The sequence below is a fragment of the Myodes glareolus genome, chromosome 4 (genome assembly GCF_982192425.1).
Source record: "Myodes glareolus chromosome 4, mMyoGla1.1, whole genome shotgun sequence".
NCBI lineage: Eukaryota > Metazoa > Chordata > Mammalia > Rodentia > Cricetidae > Myodes > Myodes glareolus.
In genome coordinates, this window is record NC_142029.1 from 114,951,628 (window position 1) to 114,972,656 (window position 21,029).

The 21,029-nt window shown below is 40.0% G+C and overlaps 1 protein-coding gene and 1 non-coding gene across 2 annotated transcripts in view; both read left to right on the forward strand.

The window, feature by feature from the left end:
* Nucleotides 1-21,029, forward strand: part of Cntn5 (contactin 5) — a 1,188,481-nt gene that overhangs the window by 529,043 nt on the left and 638,409 nt on the right. The gene's annotated exons all lie outside the window — the stretch shown is intronic.
* Nucleotides 11,448-11,509, forward strand: LOC125400886 (U7 small nuclear RNA). Its single transcript, XR_007232123.1, has one exon. It is a non-coding gene; the product is annotated as a U7 small nuclear RNA (small nuclear RNA).

Sequence of the window (21,029 nt, forward strand, 5' to 3'; positions counted from 1 at the left end):
ATGCACCCGAGGTTACCTGGGACTCTTGTCTGTTTCCTACCTCCTGGCGGATAGCTAAATAATCTTCATCAGGTTCATCTTCTTATTTAGCTTCTCTAGGATCACGAATAATAGGCTCAAAGACCTTTAATTATGGTTAGAATCCACTTATGAGTGAATACATACCATGTTCCTCTTTTTGGGTCTGGCTTACCTCACTCAGTAAAGCGTTTTCTATTTCCATCCATTTGCATGCAAAATGCAAGATGTCATTGTTTTTTACCGCTGAGTAAAACTCTAATGTGTATATGTTCCACACCTTTTTTAACCATTCTTCTATTGAGGGGCACCTAGGCTGTTTCCAGGTTCTGGCTATTACAAATAGTGCTGCTATGAACATAGTAGAACAAATGCTTTTGTAGTATGTTAAGGAATCTCTAGGGTATATTCCCAAGAGTGGAATTGCTGGGTCCTGAGGGAGGTTGACTCCCAGTTTCCTGAGAAACCGCCACACTGATTTCCACAGTGGCTGCACAAGTTTGCATTCCCACCAACAATGGATGAGTGTTCCCCTCATTCCACATCCTCTCCAGCATAGGCTATCATTGGTGTTTTTGAGTTTGGCTATTCTGACAGGTGTAAGATGATATCTCAAAGTTGTTTTGATTTGCATTTCCCTGATTGCTAAGGAGGTTGAGCATGACCTTAAGTGGTTTTTAGCCCTTCGAAGTTCATCTGTAGTGAATTCTCTGTTCAGATCAGTACCCCATTTTTTAATTGGGTTAATTAGAGTTTTAGTGTCTAGTTTCTTGAGTTCTTTGTATATTTTGGAGATCAGACCTTTATCTGTTGCTGGGTTTGTGAAGATCTTTTCCCAGTCAGAAGGTAGCCTTTTTGTGTTACTGACAGTGTCCTTTGCTTTACAGAAGCTTCTCAGTTTCAGTAGGTCCCATTTATTTATTGTTTCTCTTATTGTCTGCGCTCCTGGGGTTCTGCTTAGGAAGTGGTCTCCTGTGCCTATATCTTGTAGACTACTTCCCACTTTCTCTTCTATCAGGTTCAAAGTGGTCGGATTAATGTTGATGTCTTTTATCCATTTGGACCTGAGTTTTGTGCATGGTGATAGATATGGATCTATTTTCATTCTTCTACAGGTTGACATCCAGTTATGCCAGCACCATTTGTTAAAGATGCTATCTTTCTTCCATTGTATAGCTTTAGCTCCCTTGTCAAAAATCAGGTGTTCATAAGTTTGTGGGTTAATACCCGGGTCTTCTATTCGATTCCATAGGTCGACTTCTCTGTTGTTATGCCAATACCAAGCTGTTTTCAATACTGTTGCTCTGTAATACAGTTTGAAGTCAGGGATGGTAATGCCTCCAGAGGTTCCTTTATTGTATAAGATTGTTTTGGCTATCCTGGGTTTTTTGTTTTGCCATATAAACTTGATTATTGTTCTCTCAAGGTCTGTAAAGAAGTTTGATGGGATTTTGATGGGAATTGCATTGAATCTATAGATTGCTTTTGGTAGAATTGCCATTTTTACTATGTTGATTCTCCCTATCCAAGAGCAGGGAAGGTCTTTCCATTTTCTGGTATCCTCCTCAATGTCTTTCTTCAAAGACTTAAAGTTTTTGTCAAATAGGTCTTTCACTTCCTTGGTTAGAGTTACCCCAAGATATTTTATGCTATTTGTGGCTATCATGAAAGGTGATGTTTCTCTGATTTCCCTCTCTGCTTCTTTATTCTTTGTATATAGGAGGTCAACCGATTTTTTGGAGTTGATCTTGTATCCTGCCACATTACTAAAGGTGTTTATCAACTGTAGGAGTTCTTTGGAAGAGTTTATGGGGTCGCTGATGTACACTATCATATCGTCTGCAAATAACGAAAGTTTAACTTCATCTTTTTCAATTCGAATCCCCTTGATCCCCTTATGTTGTCTTATTGCTATTGCTAGAACTTCACGCACTATATTGAAGAGGAATGGTGAGAGTGGACAGCCTTGTCGTGTTCCTGATTTTAGTGGAAAGGCTTTGAGTTTCTCTCCGTTCAATTTGATGTTAGCTGACGGTTTGCTGTATATTGCTTTTATTATATTTAGGTATGATCCTTGTATCCACAGTCTCTCCAACACCTTTATCATAAATGGGTGTTGAATTTTGTCAAATGCTTTTTCAGCATCCAATGAAATGATCATATGGTTTTTTTCTTTCAGTTTATTTATATGATGGATTACATTGATAGATTTGTGTATGTTGAACCAGCCCTGCATCTCTGGGATGAAGCCCACTTGATCATAATGGATAATTTTTCTAATGTATTCTTGGATTCGGTTTGCCAGTATTTTATTGAGTATTTTTGCGTCAATGTTCATGAGTGATATTGGTCTGTAATTCTCTTTCCTGGTTGTGTCTTTGTGTGGTTTTGGTATCAGGGTTACTGTAGCTTCATAAAAAGAGTTTGGCAGTGATTCATCTGTTTCTATATTGTGAAATACATTAAGGAGTATAGGTATTAGCTCTTCCTGGAAGTTCCGGTAGAATTCTGCATTGAAACCATCTGGTCCTGGGCTTTTTTTGGTAGGGAGATTTTTAATAACAGCTTCTAATTCTTCATGACTGACAGGTCTATTTAGATTGTTCACCTGTTCTTGGTTCAACTTTGGTATATGGTACTTATCTAAAAAAAATGTCCATTTCTTTTACATTTTCCAACTTTGTGGCATATAAATTTTCGTAGTAAGATCTAATGATTCTCTGAATTTCCTCTGTGTCTGTGGTTATGTCCCCCTTTTCATTTCTGATCTTATTAATTTGCATGTTCTCTCTCTGCCGTTTGATTAATTTGGATAGGGGTTTGTCGATCTTGTTGATTTTCTCCAAGAACCAGCTTTTTGATTCATTGATTCTTTGGATTGTTTTCTGTGTTTCTATTTTGTTGATTTCAGCCCTCAGTTTGATTATTTCCAGTCTTCTACTCCTCCTGGGTGAATCAGCTTCTTTTTTTTCTAGAGCTTTCAAGTGTGCTGTTAAGTCTCCAATGTGTGCTTTCTCCGTTTTCTTTAATTGGGCACTTAGTGCTATGAACTTTCCTCTTAGCACTGCTTTCATAGTGTCCCATAGGTTTGAGTATGTTGTGTCTTTATTTTCATTAAATTCAAGGAAGACTTTAATTTCTTTCTTTATTTCTTCCTTGACCCAGGGGTGATTCAGTAGTTGACTGTTCAACTTCCATGAATTTGTTGGCTTCCTGGGGGTAGCACTGTTCTTGAATTCTAACTTTAATCCATGGTGGTCTGACAAGACACAAGTGGTTACTAATATTTTTTTGTATCTGTGGAAGTTTGCTTTGTTACCCAGTATGTGGTCAATTTTCGAGAAGGTTCCATGAGCTGCAGAGAAGAAGGTATATTCTTTCCTATTTGGGTGGAATGTTCTATAGATGTCTGTTAAGTCCATTTGATTCAATACCTCCAGTAATTCTCTTAATTCTCTGTTAGGTTTCTGTCTGATTGACCTATCCATTGGAGAGAGAGGAGTGTTGAAATCTCCTACTATTAGTGTGTGTGGTTTGATGACTGCCTTGAGTTCTAGAAGTGTTTCTTTTACATAAGTAGGAGGCTTTATATTAGGGGCGTAGATATTCAGGATTGAGACTTCCTCCTGATGAATTGTTCCTGTTATGAGTATAAAATGTCCATCTCCATCTCTTCTGATTGATTTTAGTTTGAAGTTAATTTTGTTGGAGATTAGAATGGCCACGCCTGCTTGTTTCTTAGGTCCGTTTGCTTGAAAAACCTTTTCCCAACCCTTTACTCTGAGTAAATGTCTGTCTTTGTGGTTGAGGTGTGTTTCTTGTAAACAGCAGAATGTTGGATCCTGTTTTCGTATCTAGTCTCTTAGTCTGTGCCTTTTTATACGTGAATTGAGTCCATGAATATTAAGTGATATTAATGACCAGTGGTTGTTGATTCCGGTTATTATTATTTTTTGTTTGATTAATAGAGTTTGTATGTGTCCCTTCTTTGAGTCAAGCTCTTGAAGGGTCGCTAGATGTCTGAGTTATTGTAAGCAGTGCTGGCAATGTTGGACTCCTTTGGTTGCAATTTTCCTTCTATTACTTTCTGTAAGGCTGGGTTTGTGGCTGCAAATTGTTTAAATTTGTTTTTATCCTGGAATATTTTGTTGTCTCCATCGATAGTGAATGATAGCTTGGCTGGGTATAGTAGTCTGGGCTTGCATCCATGGACTCTTAGTTTCTGCAGTACCTCTATCCAGGACCTTCTGGCTTTCATGGTTTCCATAGAGAAGTCCGGTGTGAGTCTGATAGGTTTACCTTTATAAGTTACTTGCCCTTTTTCCCTTGCAGCTCTTAATATTCTTTCTTTAATCTGTATGTTTTGTGTTTTGATTATTATATGGCGAGGGGATGTTTTTTTTGATCAAGCCTATTCGGTGTTCTGTATGCTTCTTGAACCTTCATAGGAATATCATTCTTTAGATTGGGAAAGTTTTCTTCTATAATTTTGTTGAATATATTTTCTGGTCCTTTGATCTGCAGTTCTTCTCCTTCTTCAATCCCTATTATTCTTAGATTTGGTTTTTTTTATTGTGTCCCAGATTTCTTGAATGTTTTGTGATGAGAATTTATTGGATTTGCTGTTTTCTTTGATCAGAGCATTTATTTTCTCTACGGTATCTTCAGACTCTGAGATTCATTCTTCCATCTCTTGTATCCTATTGGTTATGCTTGATTCTGTAGTCTCTGTTCGTTTACCTAGATTTTCCATATCCAGCCGGCCCTCGTTTTGTGTTTTCTTCATTGCCTCCATTTCAATTTTCAATTCTTGAACTGTTTCCATTACCTGTTTGATTGTTTTTTCTTGGTTTCCCAATATATCATTCATGGATTTACTCATTTCTTCGATGTTTTTTTTGTATTTTTCATCCATTTCTTTACTCATTTCTTCAATCTTCTTGTTATACTTCTCATCCAGTTCTTTAAGGGAGTTATTCATATCCTGTTTAAGGGACTCTATTGCTTTCATAATGGCATTTTTTCCCGCTTTTTCTGAATTAAGAGGTTCAAGTCCTTCTATTGTAGGGTCATTGGGTTCTGGTGTTTTCATGTTGTTTTTTAGATTGTTGGAGGAGTTCTTGCCTTGGCGTCTGCCCATCTCTTCCTTCAAATACTCTCTACTGGATCTTCTAGTAGCAGGTCAGGTTCCCTTGTTGGGCAGGGAATTCACTGACAGAAGACCTACCTTTCCTCAGGCAGTCTATTGACAAACAGGCACTCCCTACTACCGGGTTGTACTCACAACCCAGGTCCAGCGAGCAAGGGAGTTGCTCTGGGGAGATTTTGTGGCCCCAGAGGGAAGGGGGGAAGAGAGGAAGGTGTACCTGGATAAAGGCTGGGAGGGGATTCAGGAGACCTCCGCAGGGAGGAGTCGCCTCTGCCTGGTGACCAGATTGTCGAGGGGGGCGGGGAAAGGCTGAATTCCTCCTAGAGGGAGCCCTCTGGCCAGGGGAAAACTCACCCCACCTCCAGTGGAAGTCTGCTAGAAGTTCACTCTCTCTTGCTGGCCAGGAATGTGATTGAGCTGAGACAGGGCTTGCCTGTCCTCAGACAGGCTCTCAAAGCACCTGAGCTGCCCCTGCCGGACCGAGCCCACAGACCAGGCCCAGCGTGCAAGGGAGCAGCTCTGGGGAGATCTTGTGTCTCCAGAGGGGAGGGGGGGAAGAGAGGAAGGTGTACCTGGATAAAGGCTGGGAGGGGATTCAGGAGAGCTCCGCCTCTTGTATCATTTTTGTTTTTCTATTTCAATTTATTTAATCCTGACCAGACTAATACTAGCACTTTTTGTCTGCTTATTTCTGTCGTGCTTCAACTCACTTTTCAACCTGTTGATTAATTAGCTCACTAATGCCCAGTCTTTTCTACATCACTATCAACACCCCAGATCAATCGCCTGTAATGAAAGCAGTATTTGAACCATGGGTGAGATGGTCAATTGTAAGCTTGTTATCATGAGCACAGGATTCTGCCCTCCTTGGCCATTCATCCTATTCTTTCTAAAATAAATAAATAAATGAAATGAAAACCGAAAACTCTCATCATACAAGTGGCTCATCTTTGACATGTTAAGCACATTCCATTCCACCCTTGAGATGGGATGCCCCTCCTATCCCATTCTCTTTCATATGCCTATGGTTTTTGCTGCACATTTTCTACAGATTCTGTGAGAGAGCCTGTTTTTAAATTATTTATGAACACTTTCTTGCATTTATATAGAAAATTTTCATTGTTCTTTACCCTTTTCTCTCCCTTTCTCCCCCTTCTTCTCCTGAAGCCTCCCCCTACTTTCATATCTGCTTCTTGGGTTTGACCCCCTGAGTTTTATGAGAGTTCCTCCATGCAAAACTATTAGGGCAATGCAGAAACATTGTGAATGCTAAACAAATGGCATGCTTTCTTATTAGGTAATGCACTACAGAATAATGGACACAGAGACATGGCTGGAAGAAGTATGGCACCCTTTAGACTAGACAGAGACCTGGAATGGGAAGACTGTGCCTTGAGAAGCAGAATCAGGTTGAGTTAAAAGTTTTCTTTTGGCCAAACTCACAGTTTGATGCAGTTGAACACCAGCAAGGCTTTGTTCTCTCTCATTAGTTATGAGTTGGAGTCAGGTGCTGTGTAGCTCTCCTGGGTGGCAAGCTTCATCTCTTTCTAAACAGCTCGGAGAGTTTGAGATACATGGTGGGGAGGAGTATCCTCAAATTGGAGGTCATTTGCAGGTAATATAGCGATTTCCAAAAGGAAAACTGCAGAGAGAATATCTCGAAATGATGGCCAGTTTATAAAAGCCATTAGCGAAACTCTCTGGCAAACAAAATAAATGGCAGTTCTTAGAGAGATACTTTGAAAGATGATGCTGCTTTACAAAAGTGTACTTTTAAAGCTGGGACCAAATGGGTCCATGCTGAGAGACTGAAAGGGCTGAATGACTCTGCTTAATAAAGCAGAGGCTTTTACATGTTCTTGAAGCTGACCTAGAGAAGACTATAGCAGAGAACAAGAACATAGAAAAAAGTCAAGAATAGAAGAGAACGCTACTAACCCTACATCACTGTCAGTTTAGAATCTATAATTGGGAGGTCTGCGCCCTTCCTTCCACGTTATGTAAATGGTCCATCACAGAAGCCATTCAGGGTCATACATGCCAGTGTCACATTTAGGCTAAGAAAACAGAACTAAAACTGCTAATGGAAGTTAGCAGTTCAGGAGAAGACAGGATTGAGACCAAGTGTCATGAAGACACAATCTTTTGCATAAGCTCCAGAAGCTAGGCTAGAAGCTAGAGAATGTCACTCTCCTCTGCATGGTGAAGAAACAGGTAGTGACTGAGGGAGTGTTCCACAAGCATTCTGTTTGTTATACAAAATGAAAAGGAAGGTTCCTGTAGTCGGAGTGCAGCAAACACCCAGCAAAGGACATCTGGTCCAGTCCAGGCTTCGTGCTCTGCTTCAGGAACGAGGAAATTCAGCGGCACAACCACAGCTACCTGGAGGTAAGTGGTTGTAGCACAGAGCCACCTGAAAGCAGTCTTCCTGTCTGCACTGGGAGCTGGGAAGCCTAAACATGCTTTTGTACTGGGATTCCAGTTTCTTAGGTTGAGTAATTATCACAGTTGCTGTTTTGGAAAAGTAATTCATTATCTGGAGCAATTATAATTCTCCCTCAAGTATACTTAGCCTGAATTTTTGAAAATTCAGTTTGAAAATGGAACTTGAAATAGCAAAAGCAATCTTGTTTGTTTCTTGACTGGGGTGTGAAGAGGGAGCTAGCATGGTGACATGGGGGGGGTGGAGAAAAATGTGCGCACACATACATTGTCCTAGCCCCAGGAAACCAACCTTGAAGGGGCAGCTTTAGAACCAACATCCATCTTCACAGCACCCATCTTTAGTGGCCTAACTGCTGCATGAACACTGTCTGCCTAGAGAACAGGATAAGATAAAATAGCCTGGTCATCATATCTGTCACTTAGAAACAGATTTATTTTTAAGTTATGATTGTATTTATATAACCATTTATTTGTTATTTATTTATTTATTTAGTGTGTGTGTGTGTGTGTGTGTTTGTGAGAGAGAGAGAGAGAGAGAGAGAGAGAGAGAGAGAGAGAGAGAGATATGAGTGTAGGTGTTCAGAAAGGCCAAATAAAGGGCCATCAAAACCAGAAAAATGCTACTTTGTGATAGGATCTACTGTTATACCACCAATTTCTAGCTGTGTTTTAATGTTAAGAACACTATGGGTAAGCTTCATGGCTTGCATATGTGATGAGAGCGAGCAAGAAGAGGCAAAATGATGGGAATTAAACCTTTTAGAAGACAAATGTTGTTCTCAAGTGAAATTTGAGAGAGTAGTACATAATTGAAAATTTCCTCAGCAGAATCGCGTTTTCCTGCTGACCCCACACTTCTCTAACCTTTGACCCTAACTTGGCCTATTCCAGCAGTGCATGCTTTCCCTGCCACTCAAATCCAGAAGTACAGAGGCAGACTTTAGACATCTATGGAGTATAAAGGCTTGGCCTATCTTGCCTTGTAATATCGTTTCGATTGTTAGAATGCCCAAGGGATACATAAAAAGAAACAAACAAAAATAACAACAACCAAAACCCGTTCAGTTCCAGGACATCATGGCGCACGAGACATAAAACCTCACTGTAAACTCTTGTGAGTGCTGTGAGTGGGACTTTCAGCCGTCCAGACACTGATTCAGTGACTCTGTCACACCCTGTGAGGTGACAACTCTGTCACACCCTGTGAGGTGTGAGACAACTCTGTCACACCCTGTGAGGTGACAAAGCAGCTTTCTACTCCTTTACTAAAAGTGCACCGCACCAGGTGTCTGCAGACCTGGGCCGCTGCAGCTGCAGGAACCGACCGATTCTACAACAAGCAGCGTTGGTGATAAGGAAGGGTTCTGAGATACGAACAAAATAATATTAATGTTTTAGCATTCCTTAGAGGTAGCTTTGTGCTCCTCGGAATAGAGTCCCAGCATCTCAGAACTGTCCCCAGATTATGGTTTCTGTTTCCTCCATTATGGTTTGTGCCAACACAGTGACTGGAGCAGAAAGTGGATTTTCAGCCGGGTGTCTCCGTTTGGACCATACCCACTTCGACATTCAAGCATTCTCGAATATCTCTGGTTCCCACCGGAATACCAAAACAAATTCAGTCAGTGGAATGGTGATCAGGTTGAGGAGATTCTTCTATTCCATATACACAGATTACTTATCAACACTCTTTCTCTGTCTCTGTTGGTGCCCTTTAATCCAAATCCCCTGTAGAAATATTTAATGCTTTTACCAGTTATTACTCGACTTCATCTATCTTCTATTTTTTCTTCTTTTCAAAGTTTAACTTTGATTTATTCTCTCTCCCCCCCCCTCTCTCTGTGTGTGTGTGTGTGTGTATGTGTGTGTGGTCTCACAAGACAAGGGCCATGATTATATGCATGGGTGTGAGAAAACGAGTTTCCAGGGTCAGTTCCCCCCTTCTATAGTGTGCATCCCAGGGATCGAACTCAGGTTAACAAGCTTCTTTGCTTGCTTAGCCATTCTGGGCCTCAGCTCTCAGTTTGTCATCCGTGTGCATATCCAGTATCATATCAGATTCCTCATTGGTCCATTACTGAATTAGACGTCATAGTTGAAAAGCATTTCAGTAGCAGACAGTGGCAATCTAGCCTTGACTCCTCTCTGTGAGCCTGCAAGGTGGCATTTATTTTATCTGCTGCCATCCTCCGGCAGGGAGCAGCTCTGCTTTGTGCAATCCTTTGCTCAGTAGCTTTTCTTCATTAAGCGCAGCAATTTGAAAAACTCCAACTGGTACAGACAAAGTGAGGTTTTAACCCTGTTCTTGTCTGGGGGAGATTGCTGACAAAGTGCTCTTGGAAGGTAGTTCCGTCTGCTTTTCTGTGTCGAGACTGGAGTATAAACTCAGTTCATGCCAGACAGCAATTCCTCACCGTGCACCACCCAGAAGAGCACTGCACGATAGGAGGTAGTAATGTTCAACTGTTACAATCCACCGATCTCAAAATAAGTTATAATAGGGTGTTAAGTTGGTTCTGGCCTGTTGTGTCAATGTGAGAACATAACTTAGAACAGCACTGAGAAAAAGAGTGCTTTAGTTACAACTCCATAGGTAACATCAATTTCTCCCAGGGCGAAGCTGTGGGTGGTTAATGATGACTTGGCACACTGCTTCTAATGGCACCACTTAGATGAGTCCAGCCCTGTGAGTGGGAGCATTGCAACTCAGCACAACCACGTATCAGATGGTATCTTCCTATCATTCGCAAAGCCTTGGGCCACATGGTCCTCATGTTCTGGCTGATTTAATGAGACGTGTGTCTGATACTGCCCTCACCATCCACATCAAGTCATGGTCCAATAAAATCACACATGAAGTACCGGCAGGCTTTTTCTCTATTTCAATAACGTCAAGGGTTTTAATGAATCTGTCCTTGTTTTAAAGCAGGTGGAAGCAATGCCAAAAAATATTAAATTTCTTGAATGTGTTCTCCATTAAATAAGTGCTGACTTAAAATCCTGGGTACAGAACGTGATTGAAAAAGGCTCCACTGAACAACAAAGCTGCCCAGTCCACAATACTGAGTTCTAAGGTCTAATGAGAGCAGTGGTGTACATATGAATCACCGTTGCTGTCCTCCGAACCTTCCTCCAAAGGAGAGCTGTACAGCGCCCACATCCATGACACTACATCAGCCTTCACAGTGATATGGGGGTCACTGACTTCGCCTCGTGCAAATTTTAGCAGTGAACTACTAGTTGAAAGAAATGGGCAGTCTTTACAAATAAAATGAATGCATCATGAGCTTCTTGACTGCCCTGTACCTCCAGGGTTTGAACTGGTTCAAACTTTGCTGTAGGGCCCACACCAACATGTCAGGACCATTCTGAGAACAAGCTAGAAGTATAGAGTTTGCTCAAATATACCTAGTCAAACTTAATTTTAACACAACCCTCTCGATTCGGATACAATTAAAAGTCTGAGAAGTACTAGACCACAAGATCCGGAAAATGTTTAATATTGAATTTTGTGACAATTCTGCCTAAAGTCCAGATAGTTAATCCAAATTAAGGCACTTGTAGGATAATAAAGAAAGCTACTATGATATTATGGTAGAGTCCCTTTAATATTTTTGGAATAGCTTCAGAATTTTGATAAAAATTCCAGAGCAGCATTATGCTATAGTACAAGATTGGACCAGGGAATCATTTTGCTCTTTAAAAATCATTTTTATTATATATGCATGACTGTTCATTTCCATTAATGCATATTTGCAACATACATACATGTGTATGTTTGGAGGCCAGAAAAGGCATATGATTCCCAAGAGCCAGGGTTAATAAATCCCTTGTGAAGTCTTACAGCTCTTTTAGAATTTGTCTAGCAGGTTTTCTGACTCTTGCTGGAAAACCCATTAAAAAATTAAAAAAAAAAATAAATCCCTTGTGAACCTCAAGGTGGGTGCTGGGAACTGAACCCAGGGCTTCTGTAAGAGCAACAAGGGTTCTTACTGACCCTTCACCCCAGCTCTGAGTATGTCATTCAAAATAACAAGGAATACTCTGTGATAGACCAAATTAAGTGATTGACTTCTCTGTGACAGGCAGACCAAGGAGTTGTTGGAACTCGGAAAGTTTTGGAGAGAAAATGTCTTTGCAAGTATCAATTTTCAGAAATCATATATAATACAATATTCCCAAATACACGAAACACGAGAACTGAGGAATAATTTCTGGTCCTGCATCTGTTCCATGCCTGGGAGAGAATATATGAAGTAATACAAATTGTTCGATTCCTTCAGCAGATGTAACTAAGAACTCAGACGATCAGCTGGAGAGCTTGAGCGCCACGGTTGCTCCTACTCTAAAGCCTTTCCACAAGCAATTACCTCCCAGCTGCTAATTTCAGTAAACTCTAGTGTATTATAAACTCAACTCAGGTTGGTTAAATACTGGGTGGAAGAGAGATTAGATCAAATGAACTACTTAATTTTTTTAAATCTTTCTCTTGTTGGCTCTAAATTACCAAAAGATATCATGTTCACACAAAGTAGAGTGGTGAAGCCAGCTTGGGAGTCCAGCGTGGGAGTCCAGTGTGGGAGGAGCTGCGCCTCTAATTATGCTAGGACTCTGTACAAAGCCAGGTATTGTTTATGCTGGTTGCCCCTCGGTGATCTCCTGGTTGAGATGGCAGGGATCCTTGGCTCAGCTGTTTTGCAGTACAGTTTAACCAGCTGCATCTTGGAAATAATTTGCCTTCCCTTGCTCAAATAATATCTTACTCAGGCTCTTCCATGTAATATGTTACCCTCATGGCACTGGGTGATCTGTCTGTAGCTTTATTAGGCACTTTTCCCTTTTAGGTATTTTCTTGAAAGGACAACTGGGAGCTAGCAAGTCAGTGGATAACTGATTTATTGGTTTTGTTCCTTGGGAAACTCACCATTTCTTTCTAAACTGCCTTTTATCAACAGAAATCAGCTATGTCTGTAGTCTGCTCCCTGCTAAACCCATCTGTGGTCTAACTGGTTATTTTTCCACACTACTTGGCCACTAGGATGTTTGTGAATACCCTGTTGGGTAGAATTTTAAATGTGGGGAGTATTAGATGAGCTTCATTCATGTCTGGATATCCTTGCGTATCATATGGGGTTGTGTCAGCTATCAAGGTCTTAGACATCCCAAGTTTGGCTGCTCAGAACCCTTTCTAGACAACTTCTATTCCCTAGGCTCTGTTTCTCTTCCTCGATCTTTTCTTCCTCCCCCCATTCTTCCATTCCTCCTTTCCTTCCTCCCTCTCTTCCTTCCTTTCTTTCTCCCCTATTGTCCCTCTCTACATTTGTCCTGACTACATTTTTGGCTTCTTTTTTCCACCTTCTCCATCTTCTCCTGTATTTCATCCTTTCCAATTACAAAGTTCTTATGTCTCCTTTAATATTTTAAGGAATGATTAATCAAGCTTGTTTTTTTGAAAAGGTTAATTTCAAGTTAGGAATATTTTTAAATTAATAGCCACATTACTTCCCCCCCTTTATTTCCTCTTCTTATCAATCTCAGATGCATCCCATCCCTTCTTCTTCCTCAAGCTAATGATCACGTTATTCTCAATGACACCAAAGTCCAACATTGTCCTGCTAACTCAGGGGTGGTGCCGATACCCAGGGATAGTGGCTGATGCTGTTCACCCCAGTGAAAGTGCCATCAGCTGCTTCCAATATTGCTGAGAATTGTTCAGATGGGAGGGAACAGTTCATATTTCCATGTACCTGAAATTGTCCTTTTTCTTTCAGTCAGTGATGTTGGCTTTTTCATTCACAGCGTAAAATTCAATTTTAAGTCTATGCTACACTAAACTGTACTGATGATAGATAGATAGATAGATAGATAGATAGATAGATAGATAGATAGAGATAGATAGATATGCATTTAACATAGCCCATTATTAATAAAATAATATTAAGGGATAGGATATGATTAGCTGAAGGTAGTAACATTTAGGAAAGTTAAAAATATAAATTATAGTTGCATCATAAACATGTTTCTGAGGTAGGGCACGTGGAACACGTCTTTCCTCCAAGTACTCAGGAGACAGAGGCAGGCAGGTCTCTGAGAGCTCAAAACCCGGCTCGTTTAATAGCAAGCTCCTGGCCAGTCCTGGCTCTGAAGATAGCACTGTGAAAAGAAAGTAAAAAATAATATAATAAAAAACAACTATGATCTGAAATATTGCAGATACATAGATAATTGATTTTTAAACAACAGAATCTTTATTCTTATAGATAGCCAGTATGTTAAAAAAATAGCTGCAAATTTCTGATGGTCACTGAGAGATTGCTACACGAAGTCTGCATTCTGGGAATGTGCAGAGCGTTTAGTTCTTTCTAGACAACTGTATTAACCATATTTAAAGCTCTATTGAGTTGATTTGTGGATATTTCTACCTCTCTTGTGTATTGATAGATGGTTTTACATGCAAACTTAATTCTAAAATGATATTAAAATTGATTTGCCCATGTAAGAAAGGAATTCTGATCCATTATTTATGTCTGTGATTTTACATATCATGTCTGTAAAATATCCTAAGAGTTAAACATATTTTATTTCTAACAACTACCAAGTTAATTTTTTATTTGCTATTTTTTATGCTATTTCTAAAGATAGTGTTTTGTGCTGAAGGTGAAGATACCATTTGATTTTTTATTTGAAATAACTAAGGCTGAACTGGGTGGTAATGGTGCACACCTTTAGTCCCAGCACTCATAAAGCAGAGGTAGGCGGGTCTCTGTGAGTTCGAGGCCAGCCAGGTTTACAGGAGCTAGTTCCAGGACAGGCACCAAAGCTACAGAGCAACCCTGGCTCAAAAAAAACAGAACAACAAAACAAAACAAAAAGATGGCTAGAGAGATGTTTTCTTCAACTAAAAGTGCAAGTGTCTGAGTTAAATCACCCACACTTGTGTTTTAAAAAAACACTGGATGTGATATGCAGTCTTTCTCTGGACAGAGTGTGTAAGTAAAGTGTATGTGACCTTATAGTGTCCTCGTTGCAGATATGAGCAAGGTCAGCCTGACACTCAGGTAGGTCCAAGAAAACCTTGAATTATAACTTTACTTTCTTCTAGTGCCTTTTTCTGTCTAGAAGAAGTCCCAGCACAGAGGCTAGGTCACATTTCTGGACATCACTCCTCTCCCCTACACCTTCCAGATCCTATCATGAAAAGTGTTCCTTTGTTACTGAGACTGGGTCTGTCTGTCTATCCCCTCCCGACAGCTGTGTCGCTGGCTGTGGTGACTTTCTCTCCCTGTGAACCTCTTTCTGGATCACCCAGTGTACCTGCCACACTGGGACCCTACCTGGTATCACCCAGTGTACCCAGCTTCAGGGCAGATTCATGGATGCTTGGGGTGTAACTCTCCAATAAAGCTTTTCTTAATTTAATTTGCCTCTTCTTTCTGTCTATTGGCCAGTGCTATCTTTTCATATTTATAATGCAAATGTCATTTTTTCAGAAAACATTGGCAGGTTTACTTAGAATTGTTGGGAAGTTGAAATTTTTTCCTATAGATATTATGATTTATATTACTGATTTTAGCATTTATGTTAAGAATTCAAATCCTTAAAAAGTGGGGGAGAGACTACTAGGAAAATAAAACACCATGGAGGGTGACACACACACGCGCGCACACACACACACACACACTCACACACACGCACACACACGCACACATACATACACACACACGCACACACACGCACACACACACACACACACACACACACGCAGACACTCATGGAATGTTTGCATTTGGAAGGGAGTGCCAGGCAGTGCTTTGGTGCTTACTGGCCAACTACTTGGTGCTACTTGGTGAACTCCAGCAATTGAGAGACCCTGACTCAGAAAGAAAAGCTCTCTGACTCCTGAGTAAGAACACCCAGGTTATCCTTTGTCCTCTACATTCATAGTCACACATGTGCACACATATTCATATGTATGTATAGCATATTACTGTAAATACATAAAAGTGGGTTTTACTAATAATTTGTACATATGACATATTTTTTCTTGCAAAAATTAGAAACATTAATTCACATATATGGAAAATTACAGGTTGAAATTGGTGTCATAGTCTGTGGTTTTCTATGTTCAGTGCATCAGTAAGACAACAAGAGGAGCTACACAGTGTCCATAATCATGCAATGTTTGCTCTGTTAGCCAGGCACAGTTTTCAAGAAGGAGAATATCCACTGTGAAGTGAGCAGTCATGTCCTACTCTCTTGTAGGACACAGAGTCCTTTGGGACTGTGTCCAGGTGTGTTCTTCTGGCTTTTGAAGAAGCTCCACACTAATTTCCATGATGACTGCAACTGCCTCCATTGCCACCCACAGTGACTAAGCTGTGTCCTCTCCCCTAATCCGTGTCAATATTTACTGTCATTTGATTTCTTGATGTTTTAAATCTGTACTGAGATGAGTTTTAAAGTAGTTTCAGTCTCTAGATTCCTTATGACTAATGATGTCAAACACTATTTTAAAAAATTATTAGCCATTATATATCTTCCTTCAAATATTTCCTATTCAGATCTATATTTTGTATTTTGTAACTGCTTTACTTTCTTGATATTTCTTTTTAAATCTGATAAATAAGTCATAATTTTTAAGTGAAATGTTTTTAAAAAATTCAAGTTGTGCCCCAAGTATAGTTGCTGGATTGCATATCAGTTGACTTTGGGGAACTGGTGAATACAAGCCTGTTTCTTTGCTTGCTTGTTTGCTAAATTTCTACCAGAAAGGTTGATTGGGATTATCGAAGCATTTGGGATTCAGTTGAGACAGGAATACCAAGACAGTAGGGCTTGATTAGGACAGGCCTACCAAAGCAATAGGATTTGGTTAACAGGAAGGGAAACATTGTATGTTGGGCTGTCTTTCAAGAAAATCTGTTAGAGTCCAAGACCTCATTACTACCGATTCTAATTTTGTTTAGAAATAGAAATCATAAAGAAATCATTAACTACAGCGAGTTTGTTAGGGTAAACACTTTGCCATTACAATTGATAAGTTAATAATAGGGAGAAATTTGGTCCCTGAAACATGTGCACACCAGGTTTGAAGAGATACAGACATAGAAGTCAGCTGTTGGGTAAACAGGAAAAGATGCCTTGAGTAGACATAGTCTCACAGGTCACAAAACTGTAAGGTGTCAGCTTTGATCTTCACCTACCCAGCCTTTACTGCAGCAGCATTCCTTACCTGCTACACAGTATACTCACCTTTCCTTCTTTTCTTTCTTTCTTCCTTTTTTTTTTGTTTTTGTTTTTCGAGACAAGGCTTCTCTGTAGCTTTGGAGCCTGTCCTGTAATTAGCTCTTGTAGATCAGTCTGGCCTTGAACTCACAGAGATCATTCTGCCTTTGCCTCCCTAGTGCTGGAATTAAAGGCATGCACCACCATTGCCAGGTCTCCTGCTTTCTAATATTCATGCATATGCATGTGTAGACTATCATAGCATAGATGGTAAAAATTTGGATAAATTTTGGAAACAAGGTCACAGCTCTATATATTAATTGTGTTAGATCATAGAGCTGAGGGAATATTACAGCTATGCATGGATTACACTTTCGGGTCTATTGTCTACTAACATCAATTCCAGAATTTATTCCCTATTCTCATATTGTTTTCTTTCTTAAGACTGCCCTCCACTCTTCCATACAGTGTCATGTGGTCAACCTCCAGCACTCTTCTTCCTTGTGGAGGTGAGATCCGACGATAGATCACATGAGTAGCTTAAAATGGAGATAAATAGATCCATGCATGAAAATCCAGGTAGAATTCCCATCTTTATCCTGGTGCGCATTGTTTGTCTATACTTGCTGTTACTGATGATAGTGATGCATACCCACCATTCACTCTGACCTTGAAGATACCCCACCCCACCTCTAAGGTCCTTAGCTTTTTTTCTAAAAAAGTGTTGTATTCAAAATTTGCAAACTATAGGGAGCATCAAAGAGCACAATACATTGGGAAGGAGTATGAGATCACCACTTTTCTCCAGCAAGTGCAATTGCACCGTTAGTTTCCTAGTTGTTGTGAACAAGCACCTGACAGGGTGCAGTCCATCCTCCACATGCCTCCGTTGTGCAGGGAAGACGACGAGGTTACATCCTCGGGTCTGGATGCAGCAGCAAGCACATAAATAAGGGGAATGCCAACATTCAGATGGCTTTTGTTCTCCAACCTTTCCTTCATTCTTGGCTATCAACATAGAGAATATTACCAGCAGGGTGGGGCTATTGACCACATTATGTCTATATTGGAAAGACAACTGTCCTGGAAACAATATAAAATTTGAAATCAGAAAGCACAATGTTAGAGCTAGTTGTAGCTCTGTTTTATTTCTTTGCTTGTGAAAAGCTAAAAATTTTCCTTGGTGCCATTTGCCTTTCCTTTCTTTGAGCTGCTGGGAAGGTATTTGTGAATAGTACTTCACAAGTACTCCTTGTGTACTTTGCTGGGCACCGTGTGAGGTGACTAACACATTTCCTTAGGTAACTCTCATCAAAGATGTATTTTATACAGATAAAATTGATGGTAGGAGATTCGCTTGATTCTGCAAAAAAAAAAAAAAAGTAAAGTTCAGAATAAATAGTCTCAAATCTAAACTTCTGCTCCTGCTTTCTTCTGCATGGAGAGCACCCAGGGAGCCAACATGGGGACATATGAAGCAAGTGATAAGTTTCTTGTTCCCTACTACCTCTACATATGAAGACTAAAGGACTGCTGTAAATAACTTCTTAAAGCTACCCATAGATAAATTCCACTGGCATAATGGTTTGTCTGATTCTGGTCCTGATGCATCCTCTTCTAATTTAGAGGTAGTATAAAATGCATTATCTCTCCCAGGTATAGATGCCCAGTTTCACATCAGAATGTAGAGCTGCTCCAAACACAGACAGCATCATGAGAAATAATGGTATCCAAATGCTAAATTTATGGAGGAAGGTGAAATTGGTTCTGAGAACATATATTATTTTCCCCAGACAAGTCTGTAACTAGATTCAAGGACTGAAAACAAATTTAAAAACTGAAGTGAGGCTTGGTGCAGAAGTACATCTTCCACAGAAGAGGTAGGTCTGTAACTTCAAGATGTGAGTTGTTATGAGGGAAAACAATGGCAGATACTACTAACATGTGAATCCGAGTTTAGTTACTGTGAGAAATAAAAGAAGCAGGAAGGAAGGCAGGGAGTGAGGGAGGGAGAAAGGAGGGAAAGAGTGAAAGAAAGAGGGAGTAAAAGAACTGTAGTTGTAGAGATGGCTCAGGGATTAAGAGCACTTGTTCTTCCAGAGGACTCAAGTTCTCATTCTCAGCACTTAGATTTTTTGGATTTCATCAGCTTGGAACTCTAGTCTCAGGGACAGGAAGCCCTTTTCTGGCCTTGGCAGGAACCCACACATATGTTACGTACACACACTCAGAGGTACGTGTAAATTCAAAAACTGCAAAAATAATGGCGAGAGAAATCGCTTAGCAGTCAAAATCTTTCTGCTTTTGCAGACAACCCAGATTTGATTCCCAACACCATCCTGGTGGCTCACAACCATTTTCAACTCCAGTTCATGAGGATCTGATACCCCCTCCTGGCCCCAGTATTGTATGTTCAATACCTATGGTGCACATACACACATGGAGACAAACTGTCCCTATATATGAAATAGAAATTTAAAGTATATGAAAATAAACCTTAAGTTTAAAAACCACAAAGAGAATGCAGGGTGCGAGAAAGAGGAGGTTTTCTAAAACTGACCTGTTGCAAATAGACAGAACGATGATGAAGAGCTACAGTGGACAACAATGATCCTGGCTAACAGTATTTACTTAATAACATAGGCAGTAAAAGCAGGTTGTGAGAACTCTCTTGGGTAAGTAGGCAGCAGGAATGTGGAAAGCAATTCTTTAAGAAAAAAATCAGTGTCTGTTTAAGAGAGCATCTTGAAAGCAGGGATTAGGGCAGAGAGAAAAGCAAGGTCTAAATATTCAGTTCTAAGTACATATGGATGGATGCATACATCAGACTACGGTAATGCTTTAATATAATTAATATTGTGCTTGGGTGGGTCTTTGTAGATGGAAGTTTTTGTCCCTCCTGGTTCCACAGCGTTTTAGTCTGACATAAGTACACAGAGGCTTATATTAATTATAAACTGTTTAACCTATTGCTCAGGCTTGTTTCTAACTAGCTCTTACATCTTAAACTATCTTGTAATTCTTATCTATGTTCAGCTATGTGGCTGGGTGTCTTTTCTCGGAAAAGCATTCTCATCTGGCTTCCTGTGCATCTGGCTTATGACTGTGCCTCTTTCTTTTCTCTTCCCAGAATTCTCCTAGTCTGGTCGCCCTGTCTATACTTCCTGCCTAGCTTCTGGGCAATCAGTGTTTTATTAAATCAATACCAATGACAAATATTTGCAGGGTACAAGCGCATTAGCCCACAGCAGGCCTTAGCTCTGGATGTCAGTGAGTGAGGATAAGCCAAGACCCGTAACTGATTTTGTTTATGGAGACACAAATTATTCCAGGTCTGAGTTTTCAAGGCGCAAACAAAGGCAATGCCTATCGTCATTCTCCCCATCACTGCTGTTGTGACCTAATACGCTGGAGGTTCTCTTTGACTCCACTTGTCGCCAATGTTGAGAAATAAAGCACATATCTGTACACCCCAATTATTTCCACAGGCATTCTCTGGACCAGAATAAAAGTACATCAAGGAATTCTGTGCTATTGTTCTTGCATTTCCATAGTGTAATTACTAACAGATACATTACATAAGTTGTTCAAACCCACTAGCATTTAAAGATTCGTTTAAACATATATAATTCATCTGAATTAAATATTATATAACTGTAAGTTTTCAGGATGACTCAAGGGAGATAAATCTTGGGAAAGCCATAGAATTTATCACAGTGTTTCTTGTATGTATCTGGCAGTTTAGAAATGTTAAATGTAAAATAGACGCCAAGGAGAATTCTAACTATGCTATTGGTAGCATCTCTGGTTGAGAGAAAATGAAGAAAGATGGACTTGAATTCAACATATTTTCAAGAAAAACTGTATTTAAATCACAGTCCTATTCAATGCTGGCCTGTCTTCCAATTCTACGTTCTTCTTGGTGGTGGGAACTACTATCAACCCAAGTCGTGACAAAGCAGAGAGAACACAGTTTTTATTGTGTGTTTCCCTCCTTTCTCTATCATTCTAACAGCTCCACTTGATCCAGAAACACCATGTGGCCCAGAAACAGAATTATATGGGAGAAAGTTTGTTTTATTTCTAACTGTCCAGACTGGTAACTCTGTAATTCATGAGACAGTAACTTTAAGCAAACAGAAAAATACCTCAAAATCTTTACCAAGGTATGCAACAGAACTCTATAACCTCA